A 5,628-nucleotide genomic window follows, 5' to 3' on the forward strand; every position below is an offset into this window, starting at 1 on the left:
AAAATTAGAGAGAGATAGTTAGTTAGGTAGTTTTGAAAAAGATAAGAAACAAACAAAAAGTTAGTTAGTTAGTTGAAACAAATTTTGAAAAGGTGAGGAGTTAGGAAGTTAGAAAAGATATTTTGAAATCAAACTTTTGAAAAAGATATGATGAGAAGATATTTTTGAAAAGATATGATAGAAATTAGTTTTTTTGAAAAAAAATTTGATTTTTAAAATCACAATTAATGACTTGATTCACAAGAAATCACAAGATATGATTCTAAAACTCAAAGTTTGAATCTTTCTTAACAAGCAAGTAACAAACTTGAAATTTTTGAATCAAAACATTAATTGTTATTGTTATTTTCGAAAATTTGATATAAAAATAAGAAAAAGATTTTTGAAAAATATTTTTGGAATTTTCGAAAATAACTAAGAAATTTGAAAAAGATTTGATTTTTGAAAAAGATTTTGAAAAAGATAAGATTTTCAAATTGAAAATTTGATTTGACTCATAAGAAACAACTTGATTTTTAAAAATTTTTGAAAAAGTCAATCCAAATTTTCGAATTTGATGAGAGAAAAAGGGAAAGATATTTTTTTTTGATTTTTTGAATTTTTATGATGAGAGAAAAAAGAACATGAAAATTATGCAATGCATGAATTTTTTTAGATCAAAACGATGAATGCATGCAAGAATGCCATGAATGTCAAGATGAACACCAAGAACACTATGAAGATCATGATGAACATCAAGAACACATTTTTAAAAAGATTTTTAATGCAAAGAAAACATGCAAGACACCAAACATAGAATTCTTTAATGCTTAGACACTAAGAATTCAAGAATGCATATGAAAAACAAGAAAAGACACAAAACATGCAAATGCAAAGATCAAACAAGAAGACTTACCAAGAACAACTTGAAGATCATGAAGAACACTATGAATGCATGAATTTTCGAAAAAAATGCAAGATGCACATGCAATTGACACCAAACTTATAACATGACTCAAGACTCAAACAAGAAACATAAAAATATTTTTTATTTTTATGATTTTCTAATTTTTTTGTATTTTTTCGAAAATTATTTGAAAAACAAAAATAAGGATTCCAAAATTTTTAATATGAATTCCAGGAATCTTATGCTCTTTTAGTCTAAAGCTCCAATCAAAGGGTCAGGCATGGCATAATAGCCAGCCAAGCTTTAGCATGTAGCAGGTAGATCATGAACAGCAGCAGGTGGATTAGCACCAACTAGCTTGCTCTTGATAACAAATTGGAAGCCTCAGTCCAAAGGAATTTAGACATGGCTTTACAGCCAGCCAGGCTTCACATGCTTCATGAAACACTAGAATTCATTCTTAAAAATTTTGAATAAAATTATAAAATTTTTGAAAAAATTTTTATTTTAAATTTTTTTTTCGAAAACAAAGGAGAAAATTTTGAAAGATTTTTGAAATTTTTTTTGAAAACTTTTTGAAAAGAAAACGAAAAGAAAGTTACCCAATCTGAGCAACAAGATGAACTGTCAGTTGTCCAAACTCGAACAATCCCCGGCAACGGCGCCAAAAACTTGGTGCACGAAATTGTGATGTCCAGGCTCGAACAATCCCTGGCAACGTGAGCAACTTGGTACGCGTAATCGTGATTACACTTTAATTATGTAAAATTCATGGCTCTTTCTTTCCCTGGCAATGGCGCCAAGAACATGGTGCCAATACTATGGTTCACAACTTCGATACAACTAACCAGCAAGTGTACTGGGTCGTCCAAGTAATACCTTACGTGAGTAAGGGTCGAATCCCACGGAGATTGTTGGTATGAAGCAAGCTATGGTCACCTTGCAAATCTCAGTCAGGCAGATATAATTTGATAATGGTGTTTTCGAATAATAAATAATAGAATAGGGATAAAGGTACTTATGTAAATCATTGGTAGGAATTTCAGATAAGCGAATGGAGATGCTTTTCGTTTCTCTGAACCTCTGCTTTCCTGCTATCTTCATCCAATCAGTCTTACTCCTTTCCATGGCTGGCTTTATGTGATACATCACCACTGTTAATGGCTACTTTCGGTCATCTCTCGGGAAAATGATCCAATGCCCTGTCACGTCACGGCTAATCGTCTGGAGGCATCACCCTTGTTAATGGCTTCATCTTATCCTCTCAGTGAATAATATGCTCACGCACCCTGTCACAGCATGGCTATTCATCTGTCGGTTCTCGATCATGCTGGAATAGGATTTACTATCCTTTTGCGTCTGTCACTAACGCCCCGCAATCGCGAGTTTGGAGCTCGTCACAGTCATTCAATCATTGAATCCTACTCGGAATACCACAGACAAGGTTTAGACCTTCCGGATTCTCTTGAATGCCGCCATCATTCTAGCTTACACCATGAAGATTCTGGTTAGGAGATCTAAGAGATATTCATTCTAGCTTATTTCATGTAGAACGGAGGTGTTTGTCAGGCACGTGTTCATAGGGGAGAATGGTGATGAGGGTCACACATAATCATCACCTTCATCACGTTCTTGGGTGCGAATGGATATCTTAGAAGCGAAATAAGAAGAATTGAATAGAAAACAGTAGTACTTTGCATTAATCTTTGAGGAACAGCAGAGCTCCACACCTTAATCTATGGAGTGTAGAAACTCTACCGTTAAAATTACATAAGTGAAAGGTCCAGGCATGGCCGAATGGCCAGCCCCTCTAAAACGTGATCACAGGATCAAAATACAATCCAGGATGTCTAATACAATAGTAAAAGGTCCTATTTATAATAAACTAGTCACTAGGGTTTACAGAAATAAGTAATTGATGCATAAATCCACTTCCGGGGCCCACTTGGTGTGTGCTTGGGCTGAGCTTGAGTGTTGCACGTGTAGAGGTCCTTCTTGGAGTTGAACGCCAGTTTTTGTGCCAGTTTGGGCGTTCAACTCTGGTTTTGGCTCCTTTTCTGGCGCTGGACGCCAGATTTGGGCAGAAAGCTGGCGTTGAACGCCAGTTTACGTCGTCTATTCTTGGCCAAAGTATGGACTATTATATATTGCTGGAAAGCCCTGGATGTCTACTTTCCAACGCAATTGGAAGCGCGCTATTTCGAGTTCTGCAGCTCCAGAAAATCTACTTTGAGTGCAGGGAGGTCAGAATCCAACAGCATCAGCAGTCCTTCTTCAACCTCTGAATCTGATTTCTGCTCAGGTCCCTCAATTTCAGCCAGAAAATACCTGAAATCATAGAAAATCACACAAACTCATAGTAAAGTCTAGAAATGTGAATTTAACATAAAATCTATTAAAAACATCCCTAAAAGTAACTAGATTCTACTAAAAACATACTAAAAACAATGTCAAAAAGCGTATAAATTATCCGCTCATCAAAAGCCTTACTTAGGAGGGCAATAGGACAAGGAGAAAGAGGTTCAGAACCTGAGCTAAGCAAGAATGAGGGATGTCAAGCTAATAACAATAAATAAGTGCTTGTCGACCTGAGGTAGTTTTCTTCTCATAACTATTTTAATAAAAAGGTTAAATAGCTTTATCTATATTACAAGAAGCTAAGTTTGGTGTTGCACACCAAAATAATATAAGGGAGAATGAAGGATTCTAAGTTTGGTGTTCCACCAAAGTCTCATCATAAAATGCATTCTCACCTTCTGCATAATGCTAGCTTCAAACATGTAGATAAACTAGTAACTATTTGCTGTTTCATAGTTTTTAGTTTTATTATCTTTAGCTAGAAAAAAAAAAGATTTCACAGATAGTTAAATTGTTGCATGAGAAACATTGGCAAGGAACTAAATTTGGTGTTCACACAACAAAGTAAAGTTCAAAAGCCCACAAATAAGTTTTGCAGATTAACCAGATACCTAAAGAGCTTGAAAATCAAACAACGTTTGAGGAGTATGCATGGAAACAGCCAACAAATTAAAGAACATTTGCACTATGACTAAAAAGGAGCATAACTGAAGGAAGAATGAAAAGCTGCAACCCAACAGGTTGTATTTATACTTAATCCTTGTAGTTATGAAATGTTTTAATTCAGGGATTCCTTCATGCCTTGCTAGAATGTTCATTTAGTTGCAAGTAAAAGTACATGCTAAAGAAAGCTATCTGCAATTTTTCTTTAGCTTAAAAGTTATCTGCATAATAACTGTCATCCTTCATTAGCTTGAGTATTTTGTTTTGTTTCCCTTGCTGTTTGAATAAAAGAGAGATGTTTGATTTAGAAAAGTAATTGTTCAATGTTGCAAAAGTTAGAATGAAAGTTAGTGGTGGTATGTGTTTGATTCAATTGTTAGCTCACAAAATGATTGCTGCATAATGACATGTTACTTGAAGCTTAAGCTAGTTTGCTGCTATGATCCTTCAACTAACGAGAATCCCTTGAAAACAAACCAAAACAGAAAGAAAAGAAATAGAAAAAGCCAAAAAGTGGCAAAGAAACAAACAATAAGGCTAGGCACCAATAGCTTGGACCCTAGGACATATGCCTGTGGTGTTTGTGTACTAGGATATGCTTGGACAAGTAAGTTCTGAGGAGTATTTCAAAACTTGGCCACTTAGATCAACTGATTTGGGATTGCCAACTGAAAGTCCACAATAAAGAGCAACCTAGCTACAAAACACTTAGTTATCCAAAGAGATGCTGGGCATCAATGATCCTAGGAAGAAAAAGGTGAGCCATGTGTCTATGGTGAAGAAATGTTGAGTATAATTAAGCCAAAGGCTACTGTAACATTTGCCACCAAGCCTTCAATGAGTAATAAGCTCTCTAAGCAAAAGAAAGAAGGAAAAAGCTAACAAGGGAGGTAAGCAGAAAGCAAGGCATTATAGCAGCAACCATAGTGAACCCTTGAGGAAACATTGTTTGTTTAACAGCAAGTAATAAATGAGCTACAATTGATCTGCATGAAACCCCATGAACCAAGTTCTACTCTCTGCTTAATAAGGACATATATACTTCTCTATCTCATTTTATCTTCTCTTATGTCTAATGTTTGCTTGGTACAAGCAAGTTTTAAGTTTGGTGTTGTGATGACAAGTCATCTTAGCCTAGTTTTACTAGTCTTTTTCTTTATTTTTATTAGGTTTCATGAACTTTCTTGCATTGTAAGTAAGTAATTTGGAATGGAATTGCATGATTTCTTTGAATCAATCAACCACTATTTAATTGATACTAAATCATGAGGTTTAAGCTAAATTTGATTGATATTTGAATGATTTATAAACCGTGTGAATTTGGTGATACTTTGATTGGTTGTTTTGATTAATTGTAGGTGAAGAAAAGAAGAAAATAAGAAAGCGTGGCCTAAGAAGCGTGGCCCAAGGAAAAGAAGAGTGTAGCAAAGGAAACAATGAAGCATGGCACACGGAAGGAGGAAGCATAGCGCTCTCTTCAGGAGCGGAGCACTCTCTCAAGGGAGCACAACAATGAACCAAGAAAGCAAGGCTTGATGCTACGCTCCCCTTGAGAGCGGAGCACACTTTTGAACCAAGAAACAAAGGAGGAAATAATGATTCTCCACTCTCCTTGAGAGCATTATCGGGCTTCACTTACAAATAAATCCAGGGAAATAGTTTGCCAATGCTTACTCCAAGGATCGAACTCATGAGCAAGGGGGAGTGGGGAGCGCTACTCA

The sequence above is a fragment of the Arachis hypogaea genome, chromosome 15, assembly GCF_003086295.3.
Source record: "Arachis hypogaea cultivar Tifrunner chromosome 15, arahy.Tifrunner.gnm2.J5K5, whole genome shotgun sequence".
NCBI lineage: Eukaryota > Viridiplantae > Streptophyta > Magnoliopsida > Fabales > Fabaceae > Arachis > Arachis hypogaea.